The sequence below is a fragment of the Struthio camelus genome, chromosome 1 (genome assembly GCF_040807025.1).
Source record: "Struthio camelus isolate bStrCam1 chromosome 1, bStrCam1.hap1, whole genome shotgun sequence".
Lineage (NCBI taxonomy): Eukaryota > Metazoa > Chordata > Aves > Struthioniformes > Struthionidae > Struthio > Struthio camelus.
In genome coordinates, this window is record NC_090942.1 from 144,649,431 (window position 1) to 144,667,339 (window position 17,909).

General features: G+C 38.9%; 1 protein-coding gene across 11 annotated transcripts in view; it reads left to right on the top strand.

The window, feature by feature from the left end:
- Positions 1 to 247: 247 nt before the first annotated feature.
- Positions 248 to 17,909, top strand: part of NLGN4X (neuroligin 4 X-linked) — a 190,191-nt gene continuing 172,529 nt past the window's right edge. For 4 of the 11 annotated variants that reach the window (XM_009683702.2, XM_009683705.2, XM_009683701.2 and 1 more), the window contains exon 1: positions 248 to 666. The gene's annotated coding sequence lies outside the window, so the exon portion shown is untranslated. Of the gene's footprint in view, positions 667 to 1,318; positions 1,521 to 5,529; positions 5,550 to 13,066; positions 13,172 to 17,909 lie in introns of those variants that run through there. The other 7 variants (XM_009683704.2, XM_009683706.2, XM_068921679.1 and 4 more) reach the window with 5 other exon arrangements.

The following is a 17,909-nucleotide window of genomic DNA, read 5'->3' on the forward strand; positions in this document are numbered from 1 at the left end:
GCGTGATATTTTGTGTGATTTCCTCCCTAACCCACATAACTCACTTTCATTTCCACACGTGTAAAACGCCCACCTGTTCAACCGGGCAGGCACCCTGGATAATTCTGTCCCCGCTGCTCTGCACTCGGATTAGATGCTTTTTGCAAGAGGTTGTGTGGATGGAGATACGGTTTCTGTAGTGATGGGGCAGACTGCGGAGAGCTATTGGCTGCCGGCTGGGGAAATTTCATTCAGTTTGGTCCAATAGCAGAAGGAGAGAGCCTGGTACAGCCTGGACCTCTCTCTCTCTCCCTCCTCAAGCTCTCTTTTCCTTGCAGATCAGTCTCTCTGCCCGTCTCTGTCTCTCTGCATAGGCAATCAGAGCAAGTACTCGCAGACCCAACTCTCCCTCTCGCACTGATTGTAACGAATTTTCTGCCTGAATGTAGGTCGCTTACAACCGCAAGCACGAGTTTCCTTCAAATCCCGTGTTGTTGTTTTTCCTGTTGTTATTTTTATTTTTTTTTCTTCGTGGTCGTTGCATTCCTTTGGAGAAGCAAATTGCGTTGGATTCCAAAAAGGAGAGCAGGAACCGTGTGTGAATAATTCCGGCTGTGAGATACCCTGTGAGGATTTCCTGGCTATGTAAAAAAGACCCTTATTATCTGCAGCAATTGCAGTGTTAAGGTAGGAGTGCTGGATTTACCGTTTGCGTGTTCATTTTCATTCTTTTTCAGTACCTTTTCTCCCTATGTCCCCCCCCCCCCCCGGCAGGGGTGGGGGGAGAGGGAGAGGTGTTGCAGTTGGTACTCTGGAAAAGGGCGACCAGTTTGCTGCAGTCGTCTGGGCTTTTACTTTTCGCATCGTTATAAAGCGATACTTTCTTTCTGCCGTCTCCACCATCATACGCGATCTCGATGTCACATATGCATATTTATGCAAATTTATTTCTTTTTTGTCCTCTTCGGTCTCGCCCCCCATCGCCCCCTTGCACCATAATTTGTTTGGAGGCATTTTGCTGCAATCAGCTATTTGGAAAGGCTCTGGGGTTCTGTGTGAGATGTTTACAAAGTAGCTCTGCCTTACAGCCAAATAAACAGAAGAGTGTGGAGGAGAGGAGGAAAAAATATCTGCAGTACAGGGAGAGAGAGAAAGAGCAAAGCCAGTTTCCCGCAAACGCGGAGAGGGGCAAGAGAGGGACCTCATGTGCGCCTGTGGTTTGGGGGGACATCCACAACCGGCACGTAGCTCTTTGGTTAACCACTTCCCTCGGCACCATCACCGCCACCACAAAAAAGAAAAAAGGGAAGAGGGGAGGGGGACGACGGCGAGGAGGGAGGAGGCTGTGGAGCGGAAATCTTGGCTCGTCTTGGATTAAGCGGTTCGCCCGCGTTTTCTTCGCTATTCCGTGGGATTTTTCCTTTCTTTCTTTCTTTCTTTCTCTTTCTTTTTTCTTTTTCTGGGCTCGGGTGAAATGCCTGCTTTTGTGATGGGCATGGGCTGCCGCACGTGATGGAGCCGGGACTGGCACCGAGGAGAGCGTGAGTGCGCGGAGCGGTGGCGAAAATAACTAGAGTGGTGGGGAAGGGGGAGGGAAAAAAAAAAAAAAAAGAGGAAAGGAAAAAAATAAAATAATAATAATGATAAAAAAAACCCAAACCACCCGACAGTAAATCGGCTTCCCTGCAAAGCCGGGGCGGCGGCGGCGTGAGGCGTCTGCCGGCTTACCCCCTTCCCGAGAGGAGAGGCCGCCGCCGCCGCCCGCTCCCCTCGCCGCCGGCGGGGGGGCTGCGCAGGGCTCCGGCGGGGGGGCTGCCGCCCGGCCCGGCCCGGCCCGGCCACCTCCGGCCCCGGCGGGGCTGGTGCCGCCTCGCTGCTGCCGGCGGGCGGCGGGGGGGCGCCGGCAGCGCCGAGCTGCGGGGGGCGGAGGGGGGGGGAGGCTGCGGGCGGGGGGCAGCGGGGCGGGCCCCGGCCTATTGTCATTAGCGGGGCTAATAATAGAGCGCGGTCTAGCCTGGGGGACTTGGCTGGTTTTTATATTCGGCGCGGGGAAAAATAACTTCGTGGGAAGGCGCATGGGGCTGCTCTTGCCGGGGGTTTCCACAAGGTGGTAGTGTGGGCACTTCCGAGGCATGGCTGGATACGGGTTTTATTTTGAAGTTGGGTCCGTGGCTTGGGAGGCTTTAATTCCCACGGCGTCTTCTCTTCTGCCTTGTAAAATGCCCGCTGCATGTGTGTTTTAAAAACAAGCAGGCTTTTGTAGCTTAAAGGGTTTAACAGCCGGACTAGCGTTAGCAGCGCGCTGAGCCTTGGACACCACACGAACGGGCAGGCTTTTTTAAGGGGAAGTTTTTAGCCATATGACAGCGGGGCGGGGGGGGAGAGGGGGGGAAGCAGGGAGCTCGGACAACCTGTGGAATTGAGATAAGGGATGAAAACTCTGTCGAAGACGGACTACAATGTGAAGGACCTCCTCTGTATTTCATCTGTAGATCAAGTGCACCAGCCTAAACCGCGGTAGCCGTGGTGATGCAGGAAGCAGAGCGGAGACCCGATGTAGCCATTTGAACTATGGCCCGAGGTGCCTGCGCTTTGCGTTTGGCGTCTGTAGGCTTGGTGGGGGTACTGCTGGTCGTCATGATGGCACAAATGCATATACGTTTTTTAGATGCTTTGAACTGAAAAAGAAAGTGCACCCCCCAAAAAAAAAAAAAAAAAAAAGAGCTCTTCGGCTGTGTTTGATCAGCATTGAAACAAACGTCTGTAGAAGTCTAGACCGATTTTTGTTTTTAAGTGATTGGTAGTGTTACGGTTATTTGCATGTGTTTTGAAGCAGGGGATTAGAAAGCAAGGGGAAACTGGATGAATTTACAGGGAGTTACACCAAAATGGACCTCTCTGGTGTTCCCCTCCTCTGAAAACATACAGTTGCAAGTTTAAATACCTCAGAGAAATGGAAGAGCAGTAGTCTGCATCCTATGGGACACAATTTAAGTCTATTAATTATTAGATGTATAAATCCTCTCTTAGTATTAAAAAAAAAAGTCACCTTAAGAGAAGTATTTCCACTAATTTTAATTCCTGGATAAAAACTCGAGATTGCTTTGTACAAGTGAGATAATTGTTATGTTTAATGAACTCTACATTTTATTTTCATTTTATTTACAAAATATGCATTTTACATCAGATCTATTAATAGTGGCTATAGATAACACTATGTCTTAAGGCAGGACATATCAAATATTTTTACTTACAATACTGGTTAGGGGGTTGCGTGTACAGTCATAAGCATATTCCAGTGAATCACTAAAGACTAAGGACATGAAAACATGCCATGCAGTTTCTAGTAATGCGAAACCAGATGATGTATGATGACATGTAGTTATCTAAGAATAATGCATAATTGAATTAAATTTTGGCCCACTCATTCTTCGCGTCTTGGCATTGTTACCCCTTTGTACATAAATACAGATGTTATTGTTCTCTCTTCTCTGTTCATGTGCCTATATATCCTATAAATGCAATTATTATTGGTGTACTGTGTGCAAGTACAACTGATTAAGTTGTACCAGGTATTTAAAACTGAAACTCGGTTTGGCATCCAAAAAACATTGGTCCTCATGAGGATTCTGATTCAGAGCTATTTTAGATCATTTTTTTCCCCCTTTGATTTTAATGTCCTTTAGGATGTGTGTCTACTGAAAAACATATGTGTGGACAATAAAATACATTTTCTTCCTTCTGCTTTCCTAGGGGGACTGATTACTTGCCTAGTATTGTTTAAAAGTGCAGTGTTGTAACACAACACTTATAGATTATAAATACAAAAATCTGTTAATTCCCAATGCTTTTTTCTTCTCCACTAAAGTATCAGTAAGAATTGTGTTTTTGTTTTTGTTTTTTTTTTGAAGTCATCACAATGCAAACAAATAAAAACAAGCCCCATCGCGTCAATGAAACAGGCCAGTTGGATTAAATTAGGATAACGGATAAAATTGGTAATTTTACTGGAGTTCCTATATATTTTTTGTTTGCACAAAGACTTTAGCTCTTTAGCTGGTCCTATGTTCCTGGACAGAACATTCAGCTGAAAATTTTTACATTTGATAAAAATGTCAATCTTAGGCATCCGTCAGCTGAAGACTTGTCAGGCAGAGATGAAGGCAAGAGGTAAAAAGAAAAGCTGTTAAACTTTATATTAAAAGATATCATGTAGAAACAAGGATTTATTTGGCTTTTTTAAACAAAAGAGTGATTCAAGGAACATTTACTGACTACTGCATAGAGGTTTGCACATTTGTTTTTGACAGGTTCTCAATACAGCCTCCTCCTGGCCTTTCAAACATGCATGCTGCTATTTGATGGCTGAATCACATAGTGTAAAGAACAGCTCCACCTGGGTAGGACAGGAATAAGCATCATGCTATAACCAGCGTATAATTTAGTCATTCTGTCACTTGCAGACTTGTCGTAGAGACTCAGGATCTCTTCTGCGTGAGTAAGATTCGTTAGTTACGTGGACTGGATTATCAGGCCCCGTTTTTTTCTTTCTTTTTTTTTTTTTGAAATCCTAATAAAACCAAGACATACATAAACATGAGCTCACCAGTGAGCTACTGAAATCAATATAAGGCTCTCATTTCCTTCTGCAGCTATCTGTCACAGTTCAGCCCAGGTGCGCTCAAGCACTGTTTGTAAAGCATTTATGCTCTGAGCCATTTCGATCCCCATGTCTGATGGGGTTATGTACTCGACTGTCACCTTTTAATAGTTCTCATTGTATTTATTTTAGTGGTCCCCCCACTGGATTTGCAAAAAACAGCCCCATGCCCCCCACACACTCAAATCCGTTCTCCCCTCTCCTCCCCCAGCCTTTGCTGTCTGATGAAAAAAGAAGTTTTATTGGCACTCTTTCTGGAAATAAGAGAGATGAGACACAATGAGGTTCAGCTTTTCACAATTTGAAAATAGATTTAAGGTTAGAAAAGAGACAATTGAAAAGTATATTTTATGGACAGTTTACAATAGGTGAATTTGAAAGGTGAGAAATTATTCTGAATTTTACATGCAAGTTCATCTCTCTTCAAATCCCTGTAAAATGATTGGGAGATTTTTCTGAATTTTGACATTAAAAAATAAGCTGTATCTGAAACAGCATTGCTTCATTTTCTACATGCACAATGTGCATGACGATCTGTACATCAGTAGTCCTTCTAGAACATTGCCTTTCCCTGTGAGATTCATAGTGGGGCTTTACTACTAGCATTGCTAATTCAAACAGAATGCATTTCCATGTACTGGAAAGATCTCTACCTAGAAATGTTCAGATTTATACTGTAACAATCTAAAAATAAATTGCAGCTGTTGATATCACAGTGCGTGATTCTGTCTTTCTGCTGCGTTCAGCGCTGAACCCACACATCACTTAGTGTTACAGGGTGTATTTTGGTAAGTGTATGCTGCTGACTAACTTCAGCAGAGGACTGAGATTTCTCATGCTCATCTTTCTTGTTATTTATGTGCTTACTGAGATTTGCAACCTGATGGAAAGGCTGAGCCTTCTAAGCGAGGTAAGCTTTGAAAATGAATGACACTCTTATTAGAAAAAATATTAGAGATGGTATCACACTGGATTGATTTGATTCACTCTGGAGGCTAGAGAAGGACATAGCTGTTACCATTTTCTATTATTCAAATTTCTTTCTTTAAAAGTAATTTTCTTATTGCTTATAGAGAGACTATTTTAAATATTGCGTAACTTCACACTGAAGAGTGATTATGTATTAGCTAGAATATATTATTATATTAGACTATAGTCATTTCATAATAATATAGCTATATACAAGAGTTGTAGAATATTTTTACCCTAATTAACCAGCAGCCATATAGCCATAATTCTGAAGTGATTAATTTAATGTATAGAATGAAGTAGCTCATTTTTATTTACTATTATATGAAATTGTTATTTATAATGAAGTTATTATTTGAAATTTAATTACAAAAGTCATTGAGACTAGCCACTTCAATATTTCACTGTAATAAATGACAGATGAAAAAGGTATGAGTGTAGTGTCATCATCTGATGGCAGTAAACTTTTATCTAAGAGAATCTTTCAGATTTGCATTTGTTGAATGCAGTAGAAAAAAGTATAGTTGCTTCTCAATACAGATGGTTCCAGAAATAAGACCTTTTCTTTTTCTTCTAAGTGGAGGTAGTCACTGCCACTCAGAAGCAGCCTAGTACAGCCAAAACTGGAGGAGGGGAACCATAAGCAGGGGTTTGTGTCCCAAGGTGTTGTTTAAAGGGGTCTGATAGCTTAATTACTTTGAAAATACTTATTCTTTTATGGCTTGGGTAAGTTACAGGCCCAATAAAGACCAGGAAGGAGCAGATTTTCCAACTCCTGGAGCTGTGCTCAATAATGTTGCTGTTCCAGTTAATGGTCTTTCTAAATAAGACTGACCAGCCATGTTGATTAGTGCCATCATGTGGTGATCGTATGATATCGTTACCACACAGTCTCTGGGTTGATGATCAAGCTTCTTTACATTTTGAAGTTCAGTTTGGACCCTTAGTGAAAAACAATCAATTTAATGGCAACAGGTTATGCAACTTGTTCTCCCCAAAATCTGTTTAGAAATGCTGTGAAGAGAGCTCAAATAAATTAGTTACATTTCATATAACACTTCTTTCATTCCTTTTTATGTAGCAAACAAATTGCAGAGTTTTGGTAACTCTTCCGTTCAGTGTTTTTGCTCCAAGACAGACTGTACCTTATTCAGCTCCAAATAGTTATTTGTTCTTTTAAAACAAATAAATAATACATTATGTGTCATACTGTTGACTTCTGATATATACAACCACTACATTTTATTTCACCAAATATAATTAAACAAGGGCAAACCTGATAGGCTTATTTTGAAATGAAGACTTTGGAATGGAACCAGATTTTTTTCTTATTTGTATCTTCACTTCATACTGACATTTTAAGTCTAGATTTTAGATCTCATTTTTAAGTTTTCCAAAAATCTTAAGCTTGCAAAGTAAGTGTGGCAGTCAGTTTTCTGTTAAATACAGGTGTTTGCAGACATTATACAGATTTCTAGTATTAAAAGAGGGGAGCAGGGAATTACATAAAAGTTATCAATATTATAGTTATTCATTTGAAAATTATTTTTCTGAAAATGAAACTTCTTCCTTCTTCTTTACTTCTTTATTTATAGGTCTTGGCAAATCTATACCCCTTATCCATGAAATAGCTCTTTCAAGCACCTGGATTTATAAAGAACGTGTTTCAAAACACCTGAAGGTTATATAGAGAATGTATTTTCACTTATGTTTTGACATACAATTCTACCTTCACTGATTTGCTGTGAAATATTTCCAGACCCTCTTTTTCAATAAACACAATTAATATGTTATTTACATTTGACTGTATAAGATCTCAGCCATATGTCATCCAACATACAACTGTTTTTTATTCATTTTCTTATTGGATGTAGCATAGACCATTATTTTTAACAGATTAGTGTAATGGGACCAAGATTAGCAGACCATTAACAGATTAGTGTTGTGGGACTAAGGCTGTTGCATTCAGTGGAAAGATTCCTGCTGATTTGAAAAGGCTTTTGGTCAGGTCCTATGAGTAGGTAGCATTTGGATAGAATTATATGTAATATTTGAATAGAACTGGCAATGTCCTACAGCTTAAAGGGTCTCTGTCAACTTAATGGTAAGTTCTGCTTATGAAATTGGCTTCACGTAGAACTTGGAAGAGTGAAAAAGAAATCAGTAGTCTATATGCAACTATATAAATATGCAATTCCATCCCTTCTTTGAAGAGCTTGTTATAGGTGAAGATGATTACATACACTAGAAAGATATCCTAAATGATGTAGGTGCATGTATGATCTCAATTGATGTTCTTTTGGTGACTGCATTTGTAAAGACAAATGGTTTGACAGACTTTTTACTTCCTGTGATTTCTTCCTGAAGTTTCTTGACTTTGTTTTTCAACAGAGGCTGGGTATCTGTTGGTAACTAAACTGATGGATTTCACACATCCAATTTGTACACTTTTTCATGCAGTATAGCTGTGGTTGTGTTGAAGAAGCAGTTTTTGCCTCATATCTGTACTAGCTTTGTAGTACTGTTACGTAATCTCACTGGATTTTCAGTTGTACTGTTCCTGGAGCATAGATTTCAATACTATGTTATCTGAGATTCTGAGAAAAGAACAAAAAATCTCTCTTGGATTCCAAAGGAATTGGGGAAGAAGAGGTGAAGCTCATGTAAATCTTTTACATGTTTGCCATTACCAAAACTTTTTAATTTAAATTAGGAGCGTGATAGCACTGCTTCTAGATTTTGTCAGATCTCTCAGGCAACTAAAATAAAAAGATTCCAGCAACACTGAATATTGATAGGCAGGCAGAGGAAGAGATAAGCCGCTCGTGAGTTATTTCTATATGAGATGTTCCCTTCACCCAAAGTCTGCAGCAAATGGTTCAGTGAAGTACTTGCAAGATAACATTCATCAGACAGAGTGTTGTTTCTCAGTTAGGTACATAGTCACTGATTTGTTGTTTGGAGTCTTCCAAGCCCAGTATAGCTCTAGCACTAATGAAATTATTATAATGTCTGCCTACTGCATTTTGCATCATATACATGAAAGCAAAGATAAGGTCTCAATGCACAATGGAGTGCGGGTGAAGTAGAACTTGCTGCAAATTATGCACAGCTGGACAGATGAGCTGCGGCACTCAAGGCTGTGAATTTATATTAACACAGCCTGCAGAAGGTCTGCTGCTTGACTTAGAAATGTTCAGTGTTTGTAATTTCCAAAATGCAGGTGGTGAACTGGGGCACAAATGATGCAGACCCATTGGCTTTGACGGATTAAATATAGGTAATTGTCATAACTGGAAATTAATCTTAGAGCTGAAGGACATCTCCATAGGTAAGAAATAGTGTATTAATTTCATGTTCATTGTGATAGTACTTTGCCTTAGTTGAGGTGCAGAAGTTATGGTGCAAAATATGGTGGATTTATTGCTTTAGTGTAAAGGGGTTAACAGTTATTAAGAAAATACATCGTTTTGTTTCACTGAAGTATGTTTAGTCTTGCATTTGTTATGTCATTCTTTTTCTCAAGACCTTGTAACTGATCCATGTTTGAATTATGACTTTTAAAGAGAAATGATTAGTGTTTGTACTGGTTTGATGTCATCTTTACACTTAGCATAGTGCATCAAACACAGTGCATTAGGAACATAATAACTCAGGGCAGCTGGCACAAGTATCTAAAGAACAGAGTAAATTAGAAGGGCCAGTAAGACTTTAACGCTACTGGAACGTGAAAAGAGCGTTGCATAGATTTATCTGCCTTGGTCTGGTACAGAGATGTGATGTTACTGGAATGCAGTGGATCAGTGGTGCAGTTAGCATGTACTGTTACCTCACATGGAATTGTTATGGTCATGTGGTGGCATCCAAGCACAGCTAAAAGTAGTTCCCATCTTCATTTGCACTTTTATTTAGCCAATAAATCATTCTCCTTGGGATTGTCAGCCTGAATTTTCCTTTCCCTGTTTGCTTTAGAAAAAAGGTGTTCTAAGTGAACTGTCTTCCTGCCCCAATCTATCTTGTCTAACAGTTTTGGCTCCAGAAAACTGAAATTAGAACGTGCAGTTAGGATCTTCCACTTTGTCTATTTCTGCCTTTCCCGTAAATATTTTTCTTTCCCTTAACTTTGTAATTTGTCTTGGCAGATCCCAGATCCTGGGCACTGCTTTCTTACATTCATGAGTTATTAAGGGTGTAATAATGGTCAAAGTGATGACCATAGCCACAGTAGCTAAAGCAACAACCCATTTATCTCTTGAATGATTTAAAATAGCAGTTTTGTTGTCTTGAATTCGAGTGCCTTTTCAAGAAGCATTTATTGTGCTGGCAATAGAAATCATAGAAATTATTTTAGCAACACTAGATAAAAGGACAGGAGATCACAGCAACTGTAATAGCAGAAATGTGTTGAATTCTATTAGCTATTAGCTACGTAAACATGAAATGCTAGACAAATCTTGCACTGGAGTATATGAGTTAATGATTATGATCATTGGGCCCTAATACTTCATGAAAACATCCTTCTGTGGTGGAGTTTGGCTTCTGTTTGCCCCCGGGGAGTTACCATTTGGTTAGGCTTGGTATTTCACTGGTTTCTGAATTCATTTACCTGTGTTACAAAATAGTGAGCTGGTTTATCAAGAGGGACCAAAACTCCAAAGGTTGGAGAAGACGCTCTCTCTGGAGTGTGAGGAGTCAATAGGGATGGTAGAGAGTTGGTCCAGTTTCTTTTTTGGCTGCGTTCGTGAGTTTCTCAAAGTAATGGTAACATCTGTAACACTTCTTCCACTCTTCAGGCCTGAAAACAAAGCACTGAGTGGGACAATTATGCTTATAATATGTCTGAGATGGGGAGACTGCATATTCCAGTTCTTCTGTGCATGACAAGGATGCTTCTCAGATGACCCCCATCCCTTATTCTTCATCCCTAGCTTGGTCTGGTGTTTTCCTTCTATTTTTTTTCATGAGCCCAGGATGGATGAGTTAGTTAGTGAATGTAATTAGGCAGTGAGTTGCAGACAGATTATGAGGTTCAAAGAAAGGCTAACATGGTTAATTTTCAAGGAAAAAGAAGAACAATGAGAGAAGAAGGGTGAGTGGGATGAGGTAAGAAGTTGGTGGAATTTGGGGTAGAGTTTCAAATTCAGGAAACTCACTGAAGAGAGAATAGGAGAGTGTGAGGAAAGGACAGGAAAGAGGGGATGACATTTTTGCAGAGTAGAGATGATAGAGCAGAGAGAGTAGAGAGTAGTGGGAGTTCAAATAGTGGATGCTGGATAGCTTGTAGTAGTGGCATATGAGTCAAGACAGCCTTATGAGAGGAGGTAATGGTTTTGAAGGTGAGGGTTTGGTTTTGCCTAAGAGTGTTCGTTATACTGGAAATAAGTTTCCTGTATGGATCACATCAAAAAATTAGATTCTTAGTATCATCATCACTCTAAATGGATCTAGATTATAGTCTTTGAAGCCAGTCTTTTCTTTGGAAGAATTATTTAAAATACTTTTTGTCCAAATAAAGCACCTATTAAAATATCAAAAAATTGTTTCTTTTTAGTGGAACTATAGCTAATTGTGTCATCACTCAATAAATGCCTATTTTTTGTTTGTATGTCATTTTTTCCAATAACTATAATACATTTTTCTGTTTTATTTCAAATATATATGTCTTGCAATATGACAAATATGACTTTTAACCCATAGTTGCTGAAAGAAATTAGTCTTGCAGAGGAATCATGCAGAATGTCCAGAAATTTACTTTGGATTATATAAAAGCAGACTTATCAAACTATGTGGGGTTTGACGGTTCTGTCATTGTTACAGGAGGAAAAAAAAGAAAATTAGAGTAAAATTCATCTTCAACCTACTCATATATATCACTTAAATATATTACTTTAATAGTTGATGGAGAGTCCATGCGTGGGCTGCTGTACCATTACATCACATCTATAGTTATGAGTATTTTCTTTACTCACTTTTTAAACAAAATAAGAGTTGGTGTACTTCTGACCAGCCAAAAGTGTTGTCTTGTAAAACAGCACATCTTTAGGATAAAAAGGAGCCAGAAGAAATCAGTGATTTTTCCTCAGAACATGTAAGGCACTAGCCTTCCATGTCCCTAATAAACAAGTTTCCCCTATGCTTATGGCTTTATATCATATAGAGTGTATATATCATGACTTTTAAAAGAAGCTTTTACTTTACTTGTTGTAAACTATATATTTGAAAGATTACAAGCATGATTAAGATCCCATTAACAGTGTTTTTACCTTGTTTTATACCAGTGCCTTCAGTGGTACTGTGCCTGATACTTGAGTGTCTAGAAGTATTTATTTATGTGCTTAAAAAAGAAAGTCAAACTCTTTTGAGTTTTTTCTTCTCCTATTGCAGCTAACATCTCACTATTTAATGGATTGATTTGTCAGATGTGTCTTTTCAGCTAAGGAGAACGTGTTCTCTGTGGAATAAATTGTTTACCAGCCAGCCATATATGTTTGCCCTAGTGAATGGAAGTGAAATGGTCCATCACAAATTCCTGTAACTGCATTAACCTTCTTGACACAGTTGACTCCGAAAAGTTAAGACGAGGATACAAATGAGTGACAGGAAGTGGTGGAAAGTAGATTCTTGATCATGACACACACTTTCCTGTGTGTAAATAGGCTTAGAATTTAATCAGGACATTTTCTGAGATAAAATTCGGTTTTAAATTTGTCCCCATGAGATGATTCTTGTTAAACAAGAGAACATTATTTTATTGGAATTTAAAGATGAAAATATTTTAAATTCGTAATCTGTGCTAACTTCTAATATGGACTCAAATTTTGTGTTTAGGCAGGTAGAACTTTCCTGTGCAGGAGGATGAAACATCAAATGGAAGAGGAAAGAAAAATCCCCTGACAAGCTACTTTATTGCCTTATACTGATTTCTTTCTGTGCTCTGACATGCACCAGGATTGATTATTTATAGTACATATTTTCTATGAATAAATAAGCACTGGATTTTATGTAAGGAGATATCTCACCTCAACCCAGAAGTCTTTTTCCGGAGAAGGCTGATAAAATGTTTGGCCAAAAAAGAACTCAGTTTTCGTAGAACAATATTCTGTCTTTATTTGCAAAAGCATGAACATTTTTAAAGATCCACAAAAAATAAATAGAGTATATTAGAAAAAAAAGGTGAAGAATCTAGGCTTTGTCGAGACTGCTAAGCACTTTTCGTATTCTTTGATAAATCTTTGGGAATAGGGGTTTTGGGGGAGAAGGGGGAAAAGGGGTTAATTTCTTGTATTTTTTGTTTTGTTTTGATTTAAGTTTCTGTTCTGTAGGAGAGGAAATGGTTTCAAATATCTAAGCATGCAAACCTGTTTCACAGATTTACAATATGGCAGCTTTTGGAAGGGGAAGGAACAGTGAATGGGAACCTTGTCCAAACATACAATCAGGATGTAGCTGGTTCATGAACTTCAGTCCATGGACTGAGATATCCTTCTGGATTCTCTCATCTAGATGTAACTAAAGTCGTGCCAGAAGTTATTCTGGCCTTTTCATTGGCCCGTGATTTTGAAGGTAAGTGAATGGACTTGCCAACAACTTCATTCCTTTTTCCTGGGTGACGGTTTAGAGATACAGGCAAGAATTCGCATCCTAAATTTTCTTAAGTATTGTTACATGAAGGATGTTGAGACAGGCTTGGGTACACAGAGTTTTATTACTTGCTCTGTAGCTGATGGCATACATCAACTCTAATGATGGAAGGTACTTTAGGAGGAAAATAAGTAAGTAAATACAAAAGCTGAAGGAGAAAGGAGAAGGACAAACGTCCCGCAGTGATCAGCCAGGAAAAGCAGTGAGGGTGTCCCTGGATGGCATCCTCCTCTGGGTATTCTTTCCAGTGCAGTAGATAGTAACAATGAAGATGTAGAGGATAATGATGCTAATTTTTTTGACATGCTTTTTAGCGCTAAGTCAAGATGTGCTCAAACTCCTCATTGGAAATTTCCATTTTTTATTCTATTAGTTCTGACTGGAGTATGCTAATTTTTAGGTGCAAGTGTTGCACATTGGCTGTTAAGCTTCTATACACATATGTTATTGGGTAATATTTATAAAGCATTTAAATGACTTATTATCTATTTTGCCGTGCATTGTATTTTGATTTCCTCTAATATAAACTAAGGTCTACAAAACAAAAGGTAAGGAAAAGGAGGGAAAGAAGGGCCATTCTCATACCAGTGGTAGTTGTTTTCCATGAGAACCCTCCATAACAACATTATTGGGATTTGCAGTTGCAAGTCTGTGTGAATAATAATGCAAGACCCACAGCATCAGATCAAGGGAAAAATAAAAATATTGCTACTGAGGCTCTGGAAAACACTGCCTCAGTGGCTTAGGGGAAGGCTTACAGAGCTGCAAATACATTATTAAGGCTAAGGTGCGAGGTCCTTAATGCAAAATATGACTCAAAAACATTCAAGAATAAAAAATTCCCAGTAGATCGCTTAAGCTTAGAATTAGAGATATGAAAATTAGGATCATCTAAACAGAGCTTAGGACTTTCTCCTGAATGTTGCCCCACAAAAGAAAGTAGAGAGAGTTCAGAGGGACTTTTGTTTGTTTAAATTGCTTTAAACACTAGCACAACATACTTCTATGTTTTTAAAAAAATTGATGATATTTAAAGACAAAAAGGTAAATTTATGTTTTGTTCTGTTGTTATATCTAGAACCAGTAGTTGTTTGTACACTGTTTTAAAATATGAGCTGATTTTGTGCGCCCTTATGACTTCATAGTATTTTATGACATACCGTTTGGAGGGAAGGCCCTCCTCTCTTTCTAACATTATATGACTTAGCAAATAATTGCAACCATCCATTTAAATGCACTATGACTTTTAAATCATCATAAAAAAAAATGCCTGATATCCACATTACCCAATGCCTCAGGGTGTTCCAAAATACAAAATTTAGCCACAGGCACTAACAACACATACAGTGAATTCTGTCATATCTTGGTGCTCTTCCCAGAAATGCTACGTTCAGAAAGCTGTACTTTGAGGAATGATGTAGCAGGATCAGATGGCAAGGTTCATTAGAGGCTGAAGTAGCTCAGCAGGGAATACAGAGCTATCCTTGATGCTCTTGGCTTTTGTAATGATGGCGAACAATAATGATGCCCACAGAATTTCTTGAGCAAGATTACTGACTGATAAAATCTTCCCTAACTAATCCCAACAGTTACAGATTTGTTTTGTCATCACATCTCTAAGCCTAGCTACGGTTTTGTTTCCTGAAAAAAGCTATGCATTGAAGGATTGCAACTGTTTTTTAATGATCCAAGGAACCACTTCAGATCATGTGAGCAGCTGGCTGTCCGGTGGCTGGATGTGTCCAACTAGTTATTCCTAGAGTTTGGCTATTGTGAACTCAGGAAGCTGAGGAATAACAGTGATTTAGACTTTTGACTGTTCTATCATGAGAACTGAAAAAAAATAAGAGGGGGGGAAAAACCCCTTTGTTTTACCATATGCTCTGCTCACTGATTAGTAGTTGATGAAAGATCCTTGCAGGGCTGCTACACTGTTTCCCGCTGCTAACTGTGCATGAGGCCAATCGCTCCAAAGTAGCAAGACTGTGTTTAAAAACTTTTATCTAAATAAATAAATAATAGTGACTATATTACACAAATTAGCAAAGAATGAGTTCTATTTTGAGGTTCACATATTTTAGATGATCTAATCTGTATCTCAAAAAAAATGTCGTACTATCTCTTTTCTGCACCTGATGCAGTGAAGGTGGCGGTGGTGGGAGACACCAACAACCTCTGGGTTTCTGTGATTTACATTCTGATGAATAACCATGTCCTCCCCCAAAGAGGTGTCAGTTAGATAAATGACAGCTCTGTCTGTCTGCTGGTGCCTTTGACTTCCTAAACGAATCTTTTATGCCACTATGTTGGCCCAGAAATCACTGAAAATTAGTACCATGGTTCTGAATCTCTTGGAACTGCAGCTTTATTAGTTGTGACTAAGAAAAGCTGTAACTAAGCCTAAGAGTTGCTACCCTTCCTCTAGTAGAGGTAATATAAGATGCTACCTAGATGAACTTTATAGCATCATTGAAAGAATATGCATATACTCTGTAAGATTTTTTAAACATTTTTACAGAAAGACCTTGCTTGAGTCCACTGTAAAGCATCTCATCTCACCACTGCAGAGGTCTGCTTTCAAAACTGTAGACATCTGTGTGTGTATTAGTTACTCTGGGCTCTCATTGGAAATGGGAAGAAATAAGAACTTTTGGATGCAATTTATCTAACTATTCTAATGTCTTCTTTAGAGTGGGATGAAGCACTCACTGTTCACGTTTATGAGTAGTAAATTCATTGGATCAAATGAAGCGTTGTACATTTGACTTTAGTCAGTTTACAATGCTGCATGGACTATATGCTGTTGTTTTTCTTGTTCTAAGGCCTTGTTGAGGAAACTCAGACGCATATTATTTCTGAAGCGATAGCTGTGGCAGAGGTCCCTTCCAAATAAGCTTTATCGTTTTCTCTGTTATTGTAGAGTTACTAGTCTGCTTTTAACATGAAGGATTTCTCTTTTTTTGGCAATAGCATTCTTGATGTTTGACCAATTGTATCATTTTCATGTACATTTTACTTAGGAAGGTGCAGGATTGTTGGATGTCTGATATGCTTGAGTGTCAGTGATATTCTAGACTCTACCCATAATTTGCGGTTGTGACAACATTTATCAGAGGCCTGAATGATCTGTGATCAGATTATCATCCTTTTTGGACTTTTGCCTGCTAGTAGGTTTTTCACATAGTTTCTTGGAGGTTGTTATTGGTGACAAGCAACCTCATTCTTCTGTCCAGCATTGCTGTTCAGTCGTTTTAGTCATATATGAATAATAGAAGCTACTTGGTTATGATGGATGCAGATCATTACAGATGAAAGGACTTAGAAAGAGTAGAGGATATTTGATATGCTGATCGCTATATGCATAATTATCTAGAAGTATATTCCGTGTGAGACATACTGCTGCAAAAATACTTGTTTGGAGGCATTTTGTAGGGTTTAATATTCTTTTGAACTTAAAAAGGGTGGAGATATTCTTTTTTTTTTTTTTTTAGTGAGATAGCATCTATTGGAAATAACTAATGCATATGCTTTACTGTGGCTGATGCTTAAAGGGCTCAGACTACCACCTCTTACTCTATTGCCATGTATGCTAAACTTAAGACTGCAACAAAGGCATTTATTACTTGCCTGTCTGTAAGTCTTGCTCTGTTGCATCTTAGACGAGTCAATAGGAATAAAAAAGAACTGCAAACTGCAGTGTGTTCTTAATCATATACTAATGGAAGTTGTAGCCTATTTGTATAAATCTCAGAAGAGTTAACTACATGTAGAATATCTTTATTAGCATAGTTACCTCTGGTGAGAAAATTTGGCACAAATAGGCAATTTATTTTTGAAACACAACATGCTGAGTTTACAGTGCTTGAGAAAGACAAGGTTTTTCTCCTGCAGTAGTTTGAGACTAGTGGGGTCTGTTGGGGTATTGGGTTTCAAAGCTTTTAGAAATTAGGCCATTTAGCTGCCTAAAGTGGACTTAAACTTTATTATTATCCTCAATATAGATATTGGCTACACATGTACCTTTCTGGAGACTGTGCGTACTCAGAATACATCTACAAAGTATTATGCAGGGCTGTGCAATGTGTGACTGCAAGATAGCTTCAAAACTGCACTCAGTACAGGCAGATCAGCACAGTGACAGGGCAGGGCTGTTCAGCTCTCCTGCGTGTTGGATGCTTTGCTTGGGTGGAAGGTCCCCTAACATTCTGCTGCTGGGACCTGAACTATTGTCTTTGCACAGCACTGCAACATAATATGTGGCATACCAACCTAGTTAGAGTTAACTTACTTTCTCTACATAACTCTTAATGTGTATCATCAGTTCTTACAGCCAGTTGAGATATAATTCGTCTTGTGGTCTGCGAAATGACAGCAGTTTGGCCTTTTGTGCAAGGCACTTTTTAAAAAAATGTTTTCTTTAATGCTGTATTTAGAACTTCGGATGGTTACTGTTGTCAAAATCATGTTCTTTGGTGCGATTTATAATTTTTTAATGGCAATCACCACTGAGTACAGTTACCTATCTTATGTCAGAATTTCTTCCCAAAATTATTTGTCCAATAGCTTGCAGCAAAGTATGATACAACAGGTGTGAGACGTGGATCCTTAGACCTTTTTCTGCAGTCTGCTGATCTCATGAGGACATCTATTGACTTCAAAA